At 38.6% G+C, this 12,993-nt stretch overlaps 1 long non-coding RNA gene across 1 annotated transcript in view; it reads right to left on the bottom strand.

The window, feature by feature from the left end:
* Positions 1-319: 319 nt before the first annotated feature.
* Positions 320-12,993, bottom strand: part of LOC148057598 (uncharacterized) — a 15,809-nt gene continuing 3,135 nt past the window's right edge. The window contains exons 3-5 of the long non-coding RNA XR_015707622.1: positions 12,583-12,662; positions 10,901-10,955; positions 320-1,450 (exon numbers count right to left, since the gene is read on the bottom strand). This is a non-coding gene — a long non-coding RNA (uncharacterized LOC148057598). The remainder of the gene's footprint in view (positions 1,451-10,900; positions 10,956-12,582; positions 12,663-12,993) is intronic.

Raw genomic sequence — 12,993 nt, 5'->3', positions numbered from 1 at the left:
AATTTTCAAAACACCATGAAAAACAAATAGAAAGGATTTGAGGTTTTAGTATAAATATCAAATGGAACAGGAAAGGTCTTCAAAAGATCATGCACCTCCTTTTATTTTTTAGAAGACTGCTTGAACAAAATCATCATCTAAAAGCTATAAATAAACTTATACACAGAAAGTGCTTCATAAACTGGAATAGGGTTGTCTTATGGGAAAACACAGCCCGTATACTAATTTAATCTGATCCCAGATTCCTTCATGTCAGAAATCAAATTCATATTGCTTTTAGTACAGAAGGGCGTAGAATTCTATTGCTGACAGGGAAAAATGGGGCTTATAGGCAGAAACAAAGACAAGAATCAGTCAGTTTGAAAGAGTTTTAGATTTTTTTCTTTGCTAACAACAATGAGGACTGTCACACCACATTCAGAGCACCAGCAAGGTCTTTGGCAGTTGCTATCGCCTTATTTTGCCAGCGAGATCTGTTCTAACCAAGTTTAGACAACACTTTGATAGCAACACAAGCGGCTGGTCTACTTTAGAATTCCCAGTGGAGGTGGAGCTGCTCCAGTGTCAGCCTAAGAGTGTAATGGGGAGTTTGCCAAAAAAGGCTAGGTTAGATGCAGTCTTTGGAGGCTGCACATAAACCACACGTGTCAAAATCCTGGCAGTTAACTGCCAGGAAGTTTATAACCCAGGGAGAAATAGAAGACAAGTTTCCTGACATAACCACAGGATTTTCTCACTCTCATAGAGCTTCAGAAGGAAAACTGATGTTGTTTGATGATGCAGTGCACCAGAAGTAAGTCAGAGGTCATCAACCACAGAGAGAGATAACCAAGCATTTCAGGGTAATTTGAATCTTAGGAAAACACTACAAAGGGAAACAGATCTAAGCAAGCCAACCCAAGCCATCGCACAAGAAAAGAGAAGGGTTTAAGGAAAAAAAAAAGCTTTCTCTGCATGAAAGTAAACTGATGCCCTGATGCCATAGGTTTTAAGATTATTTTTCTTTAGTTTAGTACTTTGGAGGGAAAATACCACTCCTATCTACACAAATTTTATGCATAACACTTCTGACACATTCCTTGTGCTCAAGTAATTTTCTTCACAGAGGATAGGAACTGTGTTTATGTATTCAGAGGTACTAATGGCCTTATTAATTAATAAATATGGGAAGAAATACGCAAAGCAATTGCTTTCCGCTTTGTTTTTTCCTAACATTTCCCTAGTGTAAAATTAGCACAGTTCTTAAAAGTGGAAATTCTATGAAGTTGTTTAAATGCAGCACAAGTCCTCGGTCTTGAGTCTTGCTAAAAGAAAAAAATAAAAGTGAGAGAAAGGTAGAAAATACTCTTGCATCAGCCTCTTTGTCAGGAAAATTCTCCACATTAGTTCAAGTCAAGAGAGCTAAGGTTACCAACTTCTTTTTCTTTGGCCAAGAGCAGTTTTCTTCAACCTAGATTGGGGAGGTAGAAATAAACAGCAATCAATATACAGTATCAGTTTACAAAAAAGGGATGAATATCCATTTGTAACATAGAACAAAGGCACCACATTTTTCACTTACAATCTGTAGCGCAATGCAATTGATGTTTCTCCCTTTGAGAATGAAGTTATTTTTTTCTCACTAATGCTGTTCTTAGCTACCCAGGAAAGCACACGTGGAAGGACTGACCAGGAAGCATGTACCTTCCTGCTTCGCTGGCCTCTGAACTTCCCCTACATCTCTGCACTGTTAGTGGCACACTTTGTGAAGAGCTGCGCCTCTGAGAAATTTGTGCTATATGATAGAGAAGATCGAGAAATTCAAGCCCAACTGGAATCAAAGCACTTAATGTAGTTGATCTCTGCTATGCATCCTATGTCCCGGAGTCTATGTAATGTTGCATAACATCAGAAATAAAATTAAAATACATATCCTAAAGGCTCAATCACAGCTCTAACTCTCTAGAAATACAACAGACAATGGAAGGAAGTTCAAACACTGTTAAACAAAAGCAATAGGTATCATTAAAAGAAAAAAATGATGTTGAGAAGGTTGCCTTTGTATGGTGGCTGGTGCTGAAATACATGGTACGTTTAGGCATCTTCTGTTAATATAGGTCAAAGGAGGCAATGAAACTGCAGCATAGAAATGTAAGAAGTACAATAGCTGTGCCATAAAATGAAACACAAAAATGTGGTTTTATCTGGGGTACAAGATTACATTAGAAGTATCTGTGGCTGAATGAAAACTGAAGAATCAAATTTGTTTTCTCACAAAGGAAAAGAATATTGAAATGTAGGACACAGCTAAAAAGCTTCAGAAAACACTTAAAAGACTGGCAGATTTAGAATTAAATCTGAACACATTTTTAGAGTTAGCTCAAGATCTACTTAGTCCAGAACAAGGCTTCTAGGAGATGGATGGCAGTCTAATTCAGCAGACATGACTGAAAATTCAACGTGTCCATAAAAAGGATGACTCAGGTATGAAGCTAACATCCTCAGGGTAATAAGGAATATGCATACAAAGCTCAAAATCAAAGTCAAGCAAAATAACACAAGAAGCCTTACATTCTGTGATAGCCAGCATGATGTAGGAAAACATGTCACAAAACATATGTAGAAAGAGAAGCAGAAAATCCAATACATTATGTCATTTTGCAAGGGTGCACCAGCAGAGTGCACAACTTCAAAAAGGAGATGATGAGGGCCTCATTAAGTCTGATTAATTCCTCACAGGAGTTGTACCAGAAGATGAATGGACTGTCAGCTAGAAGGCAAATGGGAAATACATTGCTTTGTGCACCAGTGTCCAGCTTAAAACTAATGTATTGCCAGAACTGCAGAGTTTCTAATAAAATGCCACTAATAATAGAAGATAAACAATAGGACCTAGATCTCACAGTGGTTATCTTTTCCCACAGACATAATATATTAATTAGGCTATATTTCTATTAATTACAACAGTGTCAAAAGGAAAAAAGCCCCAACTTTTGGATTAAAAGTAACTAACGTCCTTGGACTAAGGACGTAAAGGGAAAGCAACATAATTCAGGTTATTATGAAAACATCTTTCTAGAGAATATAGAAGTCCTCACAATGTATAGAAAAGAGCTGGAGAAGCTCAAGCGCTTCACATTTCACGCCTCCAGGAAAGCTCCCCTTGGCCTAACATAGCATGAGAAGAGAACCTGAATGCATTATTTTGGGAGTCACAGAGCAAACAGAAGAACCGAAAGAGCAAAGGCATTTAAACATCATAGAAAAAATATTCCACTTAGGCATGGATTCCAAAGAATTCAGCAAATATTTAGAAAGGGAACTTGTTCTGTTTCCTCAAAGGGAAGGAACACTCATGGAACATGGCTGATGCCAAGGATTTTTCTTCACTGAATGCATCCTCAAAATCTTCCAGATACAGCTGCAATAGCCTATCCTGAAAAGCTCATGTATTTCACTTTTCCCTTTGAGAAAAGACTAAATCATATTTTTATTTAATCCAATATTCTAATAAAATCTCCAAGGTTTAAAGGTGCAAGAAAGTGCCCAGTTAACGTGGTAATTAATGACTACAAAGTCAATTCTCCATTTCATTATAATTTGGACAGCTCACACACTTCAGAAGACTTCTAATTGCGTTACTGATGATGAATTTTGAATGGTCAAAGCATGCATGTGTCGTGCACATTTTAGTGCCTTCAAGGCCAACACACTAAACAATTAAAAACTTTCAATTAAATACTGTTGCAAACTTGAAAGCTAAGCCATAAACTACATTACTAAGTTCACTGTTATTACAGCAGATTAATTAGTCATGCAGTAGAGTTTATGGGTGCACAGACAAAGAAAGACAATGCATCATCTCTACTAGCAGCAAATATGAAGATCTGAATCTCCAAGAGAACTGATAATATTTCTTCTAAAAGATGCAGCAAGTTTTATAGCAGTTGAGAAATAAATACAAATGAGAAGAGGCTTCATTATCTACTGTGTTAGTTTATTCTTCAATCCAAATGTTTTTCACGCCATCCTGATATCCATTCTTATGTATTAGGTATAAACTAGAATATCAGAGCAGAGGAGACAGGTTTGCAGAGATGGGGATAACTATACGGAGGATAGTCTCTTCATGATAATAATTGTAAAGAATTTTCCTCTTTAATCAATGAATACAAATTAGACTATCAAACAGTGCTAGAGCCTCTCCTCTACATGAAAAGACAGGGGGTTTTTTTGAGACAGTAGTTTGTGGCATGCTGTTGACTCTCAAAGTGGATTTGTGTAAAAAAAAGTTGATTTATCCCTTGTGCATATTCAAAATTAAAACTCTTCTACTGAGAGATATCCACTGATATTTACTGATATCTGGTGATATCTACTGATATCTACCTACTAATATTTACTGGATTTTATTCCTATCAGTAGTGGCCAAAGCTCAACTCTTCTTCACCCTGTTTCTTAATCAACATGATTACATCTTATACTCCCATCATTTATGCCTGCACAACCCTATCCACAGCAACCAAGTTGCATGAGCTTTGGGGATGCATACTTCAGGCTCTAGAACATTATTATAGGTCTGAATACCACATTAATACACATAAGCATTACAAACAATGAAGTTTTTCTATCCAAAATTAAAGAAAATCAAAACTAGTGATGAAATTGTTAACATCACCACAGTTCATCATTATTTTTCTAAAAACTCCCAGGGATTTTTTTTTCCTGTTGCTTCTCCCACACCCAACTAACCAACTGAGGTATCACTCAGGAATTTGGAACTCAGAGCTCTTTTGGAAATGCCTCTGTTGTGCAGGGACCTTAGCTAGTTGCTAAAACCAATGAAGCTATCCATAAACTACAGATTATTAGTTTTGCTATGAAGAACATCCCAGTCTTCCTTAAACATAAAGGGTGGAGACTCAAATTAGGTCCAAAGTGGGAGATTAATTCAAATCATTTACTAATTTTAAGAATTGCAATAAAAATTGACAAGTTAACTGGCTGTAAACTTCATTTTGTGCCACATGTTGTTCAGAAACGTTCAGTCTAATGCCTCCTTTGTCTCCATCTTGGTCTTTTGCTCAGTCAGTTTGCATACAAACTCTGTAAACCATTAAAGTCCCCATATGTTTGAACTTTAGCTGCATGGGACAGGATTTGTTGTCGGGCAACAGCAACTCCCTCTAGTGCCAAAGGAGCTGCCTCCTTCACAGCACACTAGATTAATCTCCAGTGAAAGTCATTTTTGCTGATTAATATCATGTTCCTGTTATAAAGTTGCATTCGGGAGTCTTCTCTTCTGTTACCAGGCTTTGTTGTATCTGCTAACGCAAGTGTTAACAGGCACTAAAATTTAATAGAAGAAAACATTTCTGTGCTTGCAAATCAGGACACTGTTGGGAATTGATGATTTTTTCTTTGAATCAAATGATGTTAAGCACACTGAAAAGCTTTGGTTTCCATACTCGGACCCTATCAGACTGGCACTAAAGCTGGCTAGCTGCCATCTTTGAAAGCTGTTTCAGAACTCCCTGGCCTTTCACAATTTATGGTAAGTGTATGATTTCCAACTAAACAAAAACACTGAAATCAGTCACAGTTACTCTGGATGCTAAATTTGTCCTAGTTGTCAATACTCGGGAGGTTAATATGCATAGACTCTACCACGGAATAACAAAACAGAAAGTTAGAACACCCTCATGGGAGTTTTTATCCTCTGCAGATAAGATAAATAAAGCCCTATGCCCTTGAGTTACAAACTAGCTGCGGCAGATCAGTTCCACGGGGGACATTCTATGCCGGCTTGGTATGCTGATAACCAGGTTTGGATGCTGCTGGTACTATTAGACTGCACATACTGTACACGAAGGTTACTGAGATTGTCACTCTCAATGCAGAGAGGCTTTGCACACATTAGGATTGCACAGCTTGCATTGTTTTCTGATGCACAGCAATGGAACAGCATGAATGTAAGTGGTAAAGGCAAAAAAACCAGCCCACTGCGGGTGAGAAATAAGATTGCATCTCATTAAAGGCAACCAGAGGCAGCAGGGAAGCTGTCCTACCTCCATCACAGAGAGGTGACTAGCCTGCAATGCTAGACCTGCCCTCCATCCTGAAGAATCACTAAACACTATGGGTGGAAAAGAATAGGAAATGGGGTTTATAGAAAAGATCTCACTACAAAGTCCTGTTACAATGCTCTAAAACTTAGATAATGATCTGATGTCCAAAAATATGCATTTTTAAACCTTTATAGGACCACTTATTATGACCTACTATCTAGAAAAAGGATGAACACAGGAAACAACCAGCTGCTCTGCTGTCTTAAGATCAGAAGCTGCCCCTCCTTGTAGTGTATGTGGTGGCCACTTACAAAGCAGACAAGTGCAGGGCAATCAATATATGTGCTCTGTGCAGATCCATAGCAGCACGGTATGTTTCTGTAAGTTCCAACGTGGCAGAGGTCTGTACAGTGCACAAGCTAAAATAGCACAAAGTCAGCATACAGAGAATGAGGGTCTCTACAGTGCAGATAGAAGGAGTGAAGACAGCGGGGCCAAAAAATGACATGTCTATCCCAATGCAACTACCAAGTACAATTTGGCTTTCTTACTCCTGCAGCCTATACTTTTTTTCCTGGGATCACTGGCACCCTGTAAGTCCCACATAGTAGAACACCTGCAGATTGTGTGGCTTTACACAACTGATACCCCACAACCTGGTCTTCATCAATAACCAGCTTGGCTTGGTACTCAGCTCAAAGGCTCACAAACTTTCTTCCTGCTATAAAGAGCTACCCATTATGAGAATGTCACCTGAGATTTAACTAAGTAACCAGCCTGACTGCCCAAGCGGAGCCATGGGATAAGGTGGATTCTCTTAAGTCTCCCAAGAACCTCTTAAGGCAGTGTTTCTATGTCTATTATGTATTTTGTGGCTAATGAAACATTGGCTGGGATAGTTCTTGGAGTTTTTACATTTTGCATGAAGAGGTAGTAAGCTGCTTTTTCCTAAACACCATATTAGTTTTGCTTGGCATGTAGAGTGTATTTTTAAGATATAACATGTTACAGATGTTGTTTATCCTACCTGATTTATTTTTAATACGATCTCACATAATAATAGAGTGATTTGCTCCAGTTCTACAACAAGGGAATAAGAACATGTTTTCACTTCCAGTCTTAAATAGTTTTGCAATCTGGAATAATTTGCCCTTTGTACATACCTTCCTTGTATGAGTGAGTCATGTATTAATTGTTACTTCCTATGGCCCTAGTCCCTAATCCCGCATAACTTTACTCAAATAAACTGGCTCTGCAACTGCTCAAATGAGTGAAATCAGACAGGAACACAAGTAAATTGCCTTTCTGTGCAGCTGATCTCTGTCCTGTTGTTAGTCTTGCTCCTACTCTCAGCAATGCAGGATCAGCACAGGTGAATCCACATAACTAAGAAAACAGTTATGAATTTGCAGTGCTAAAAGTGAATCTTATATAAGCCTGCTTCATTATAGCTTTTAAAGCTAGTGTAGAAAAATATTTCTAGCTTTAGCTGTCAGGAAACAGCAAGAACGAGCTGCTCTGCAAAGGAAAGTGAGCCAAGAGGACAAGCCAGGATGGCAAGCAGATGGGAGCAATGCCCTTCCTAACAAGGATGTAGTCCCACACTACCTGAGCAAGAAGAGCAAAGCAAATCTGGTGACAGTAACCAGGTTCAGCCAAAAGTCCACTGATGGCCAGACAACCCTGCAGACACCTGGCAGGTCGAAGGTCAACCCAGGGAGACAAGTTAGGAAGGCAAGACCAGGGTTGGCAAGGTACAAGGCCAGGCATCGCATACATGCAACATCATAGTTCAGGCAGGAACTGACAGCAAGGCCTGAGCGGAAATGCAGCTCCTGAGCCAATGGGTGAAGTGTGCATGGATGGAAATGTGCATCCTGGTCCCATCTGAGGTTTCTCACATCTCTTTCTCCTGACGTAGCTGTTTCCAGAGCAGTCTGATCCAACGTTACACAGTTGTGCCCCACCATAGTTGCCTGTGAACAGAAGCACCCAAAGCCCGGGAGATGGGGAAGGGATTCCAGAGGAGGCTTACAGAAAAGGATCGTTACAGGCTGGTCAAGGCAACTAGAGCCTGTTGGCTCACCGAGGGCCCTGATAGCAGCTTAGTTAAAACGTTGTGCAAAAAACTTTTTAGCTATTCATTTCCATTTAAAAATGGAGTACCCTTCTCATATTTCTTACTCTCCTTGCTACATCAAATGGTTACGAGCCCATACACACTGAGGCTCTCATTTTGCTTGAAATGAACCAACAGTTACTTTCTGATTTTAGTACTTTACACTGACTGTTTCACAGTGAATTTGTATTGTTTATTGCTTCACAATGTTTACATTGTGAAAAACATGTTCCATGGTTCTCAGTTCAGTTTCTCTTGACAGACAAGACAGCTCGCTCATTTGTTCAAAAAAATGACAATGACATATAACCAAATTTGAATGCAACAAAAAAATCAATTATGGAACTGCATAAAATGTCACATAGTCTATGTCAATAAACACTATTAAACTAACAAACAGACACAACTTGAGAGCACCAGCTAAGCATATCATTGATCTAGCAGGAATTGCTGGGCACAATTATTTCTAAAAATCAGTCAATACATCTTTCTACAATAACTTTATCTGAATGTTTTCTTCAGACTGCATAAGACTGAATATCTGATGTACGGAGAGAAATGAAGGCATACATATCTAGGTCAACATTTGCTGTGTTAATGGAACTGCTTTCACTGTCTCAATCCTTATTTTGGAAATCCAAAACTTCACATCTTGTGTTACTAAAAACTTGTAGTGAAAGCACTGGCACTGTCTTTCCAGAAACTTTCGATCTGGAAGTGTACCTGGGTGCCAGTTAAAATTCATTCTAGGTGTAGTAAAAGTCATGGGAGCACAGTAGAGAGAGACTGTAAGTGATCTATCCTGATTCCAGATCATTGGACAGTGCATCAGACTGCATTATGGATGAGAGTGTACAGTCACTTAGCTGTGCTTCCCATCATGGAATGTCGGTAATATCTGTGAACTTCTGATTCCATGATTAAACTGACCAGACAGTCATTTTACATCTTAACCAGCTAGAAATAGTTTTTACTTCAAGTCTAAACACTTCTTTACTATCAGATCCTTCACTGCAACAATGTATTGGTGCCAAGTGCCCCTCCAGAGTTGCCCAGTGTCAGCAGGATGCTAGCACACAGCACTGTACCTAACAATCCAAGAAACCAGTAAACAGCAATGCTAAGAAAATCCTATTTCTTGTTAAGAGCTTGCAAGTCCACTCAAAACCCTTTTACATTAAAATGTGGAGGCAATGCTGCCGACGCATGTGCAGCAGATCTGCAGTCATCTGTGGCATCACAGTCATGAACAAAGAGGCACAAACCATTCCAACTCCAGGTAAAGCAGGGTTTTCCTAATTGCAGCATTCCATGGGATAATGGCACATGCAGAGAGAGACCTGGTATTCTTTTTGTTCCTAGCTGAGAACAGTTGTCACATGGACATTAGCCAGTGCAGTTTATCTAAAGATCCAGATTTTAATTTCATTGTGCTTTTTTTTTTTTTTGCCTCAATAATCCCCTTGCAGTCAACAGACTGCAGGAAAATGTTGAGGCATGATCCAGACCTTTTTTGACTAATAACTTTGCCAAAATTTTATGTAGAGTTCCATTGAAATAGGGATAAACAGTAAATAATTCCAAATCACTCCTCCTAAACCTCAGTTATACTCAGTGTGTGCTTGATAATAGCCCTGTGTAGCTATAGCCCTGTGGACTGGGGTTGCACAGTTGTGGAAAGCTCAATTTAGAGTTTTGTAAGAGATCGGGTCACTGCAGTGTCTGGAAGGCAGAGCAACTATGCGAGCAAGAGTTATCTGCAAAGCAGAACTCAAGGATGAGAGCGGGACATAGCTGCAATAAGCACCAGAGTGGAGGCATTAGTTAGTCTCTAGCAGCTATAAGAGTCACATCAGAGATGCTGATCTATGCTTTGCAAATTGAATGCTTTATCAAAGCTGACTGTTAAACAGCAAGGAACTAGGCCTACATTCTTACACCATCACCATTCTCCTAGCTTCCAAAGACAAAGGTCTTTGTTATTGTTTGCTTTGCAGAGGAAAGGTTAGAAAGAAAGCATTCCCTGCGTGCCATCAGAATGGTTCAGTGGGTAAGGTGAGATGAAGACTAGTTCAGCTTCAAGAAGCTAAGAATGGAAGATAGAAAAGAAAGGAATGATTTGAGGCCATCTGCCTTTCAAAAAAAAGGAAAAAAATTCCACATGTGTAGAGCAAAGCTTGCCTTTATTTTTTGTTTTTCAAGGAATATCTTTTAGTACTGTATATATATAGGACAGAGCAATGACAAACAATTCTTCTAAAAATAGTTCTCCACTGCCTAAAGATTGTAGGCAAGAAACACTTACCTGACAGACACCCGTATTCCCCAAAATCAGTTTTCTGCATTGCCCTCAGCCCACATAATTCTGTCTGTGTTTTATATTTAGGCTCTGTATTCCAGAATACAAATCTAATAGCAGTAAATTGCTTAGTCAGACATTTGACTTCTCAAGCTATGGGCTGAGACAGTTGCTCAACAAACACTTTAAGCTAGAAAAAGCAGATAAACACAGCTAATTCTGTTATTTGATTTTCTGCATGGACTGCACAAACAACAACTTGTGCGTCAACACAAGGTGGGGGAAGAAAGTGCAGAAAGGGGAATGAGCAACTAGGGGACGATGGCCTTTTTACTGACCCAAAAGGTTTATCATGCTATGACCTTAAGCAATAATGATGTAACACAAAAGCTTAATGGAATAATTTGTAACAAATTACCATCAGTAACAGGTTACCTGAAAGACGTACACCATGCTGGGCAGGCAGAGGAAAAACCAGTAGCAGCAGAATCTGTAAGATACAGAGAGAAAGTCTTTATAAAGCTAAAATGAGACATTTATTTTCCATATTTCTCCTTGTCTATTAAGCTTTATAATTTGTGCTTGACCTAGGTTCCCAGCTAGATTAAAATTGAATTTATCTTGTAAGGCCTGTCAAAATGCAATATGATCTCCAAGCAAAGCTGCAAATATTCTTTCTTCTTTCAGAACGGAGAGGTGATATATTTGGAAGCCTGACTTATTTTGAAGGTGGCTGTCAACCTTGCATGAGGTGGGTAGTTCTCTAAAAATAAGGTGAGTACATTTGCCTCAATGTAAGGAAAAGTAAAATGGCTTGTAACCCTCAAAACACTTTCCTCATTAACTTTTTATCCTCAAAAGTGCAGAATAGTCAGACAAAGTAGAGCAAGACTGGGAAGTCTGAGGTGAGAATGGGCATAAATGAGAAACATTTGAATAAAGGAGTGGAGAGCTGACAAAATGAGCACAGATCAGAGGTGGGAAAACAGGTTATGTGAAGAAAGGATGAGGAGGAATAGGGAGTGGAGTTGAAGGGGAGGAAGTCTGAGTGGGATGGAAGGTAAAATGTTTGTGCCTCTTAGCATTTCCTGGCCTTAATGTGCATTTCTTTTTTGGGGACTTTAAAGCTACCCAGCAGTCACTGGGAATAAAACCTCAAAACCTAAAAGCCAAACCTAGCTCCTTCTGACCCTGTACCCCTTCAAAAAAGTCAAAGATTGTGGGACATGAAGAGCACTTTCTTAATTCTATTATTCAGTTACATCTATGTTTGTTTAATTTAGGCGGAACCTCATCCTCAGGTCTGTCTTTTAAGATGCTTTAGAAACTGAGATGTCTTAAGAACATATTAATTATTCTATCTTAATCTTCTTCCCTTTGAGGTCATGTACTCAGAGAGGCTGAGCTGTGCTACCTAATCCATATCCATAGCTAGGCTAAAGAGTATACTACTAAAGAAATCACACAGTTTTGCCAGTCCCATGCTCACACAATAGTACACGTGCAAAAGAAATTCCTACAAAATCAGCAGAATTTAGAATGACTCAAGATGTGTTTCAAGACCCTAATATGTTCCAGTGCAATAACTACCTAATTATATATAAATCAGATTCCTATCTTTTATACAGAATGCTAAGAATAAAATGAAAGGAAACTGTTATTTAATGCTTTTAAATGTATCCTAAAAAACCTGGTTTTTATAATAACCTATTCAATGTGAAAATCAGTATATTAAATGGAAATTTTCCAAGTAGGTAATCAGGATCGTTTTCAGAAATTTGCAATTAAGGCTAACTATTTTAAACTATTGTAGCTCTCCTGTATTTTCTAGTCGCCAGATGTTTCTGCTTTGTACAGGACTCTTTGCAGTTGTAGATTAGCACTGACATATCTTATTATCTCTGGATACAGAGTTTTGAAAGAAGCTTGTCAGGTTTTGATAAATGCTTGGATGTCAGACAAATAGAGAACTTCCTAGAAAAAGAGGAACAGGCATCCTAGCAATGTCTAGAACAGTTAAAATAGATTAATACATTAAGCTGTAAGTGCAGTGACTCTGCATATAAGTAGTCTAGAACATGCAAGTAGAGAATCTCAGAGCTTTATACTGCACTTACATGAGCTGTGTTTGTTCTTCTTAATGGATGCTTAATCCATGCTGTCTTTTTCATCGGCATGTGTAAAGTCAAATGAAGCACTGAAAAAAAAAAAAAGGATCTATCTCTATTGTCATTGGACCACCAAACCAGTTAAATACAGAGGAAAAATGTAAAACAAGAACAATGATCTCATTGTTTATTACTTTCTCCCCCATCCAAAATGTATTTTTATTTCCTTTATCAATCTTCCTCTTTTTTTTTTTTTTTTCCCCTGTAATGGAATTAAGGGTACCAAACCATCTGCTTTCTGACATGCACTAGATAAAGTTGATATTGACCTAGTCTTTTGGGGTGTTGATAGATCAAGTCTTAGTGATGGTTTAATAAACCCAGATGCTTGCTTCCCCTGTCAGAGGAGCTCATACTGCT

Source organism: Nipponia nippon, unplaced genomic scaffold (assembly GCF_047370975.1).
Source record: "Nipponia nippon isolate SJK-2023a ecotype South Korea unplaced genomic scaffold, ASM4737097v1 scaffold_1, whole genome shotgun sequence".
Lineage (NCBI taxonomy): Eukaryota > Metazoa > Chordata > Aves > Pelecaniformes > Threskiornithidae > Nipponia > Nipponia nippon.
The sequence above is the reverse complement of the archived record's forward strand: the minus strand, read 5'-3'. Positions and strand labels throughout refer to the sequence as shown.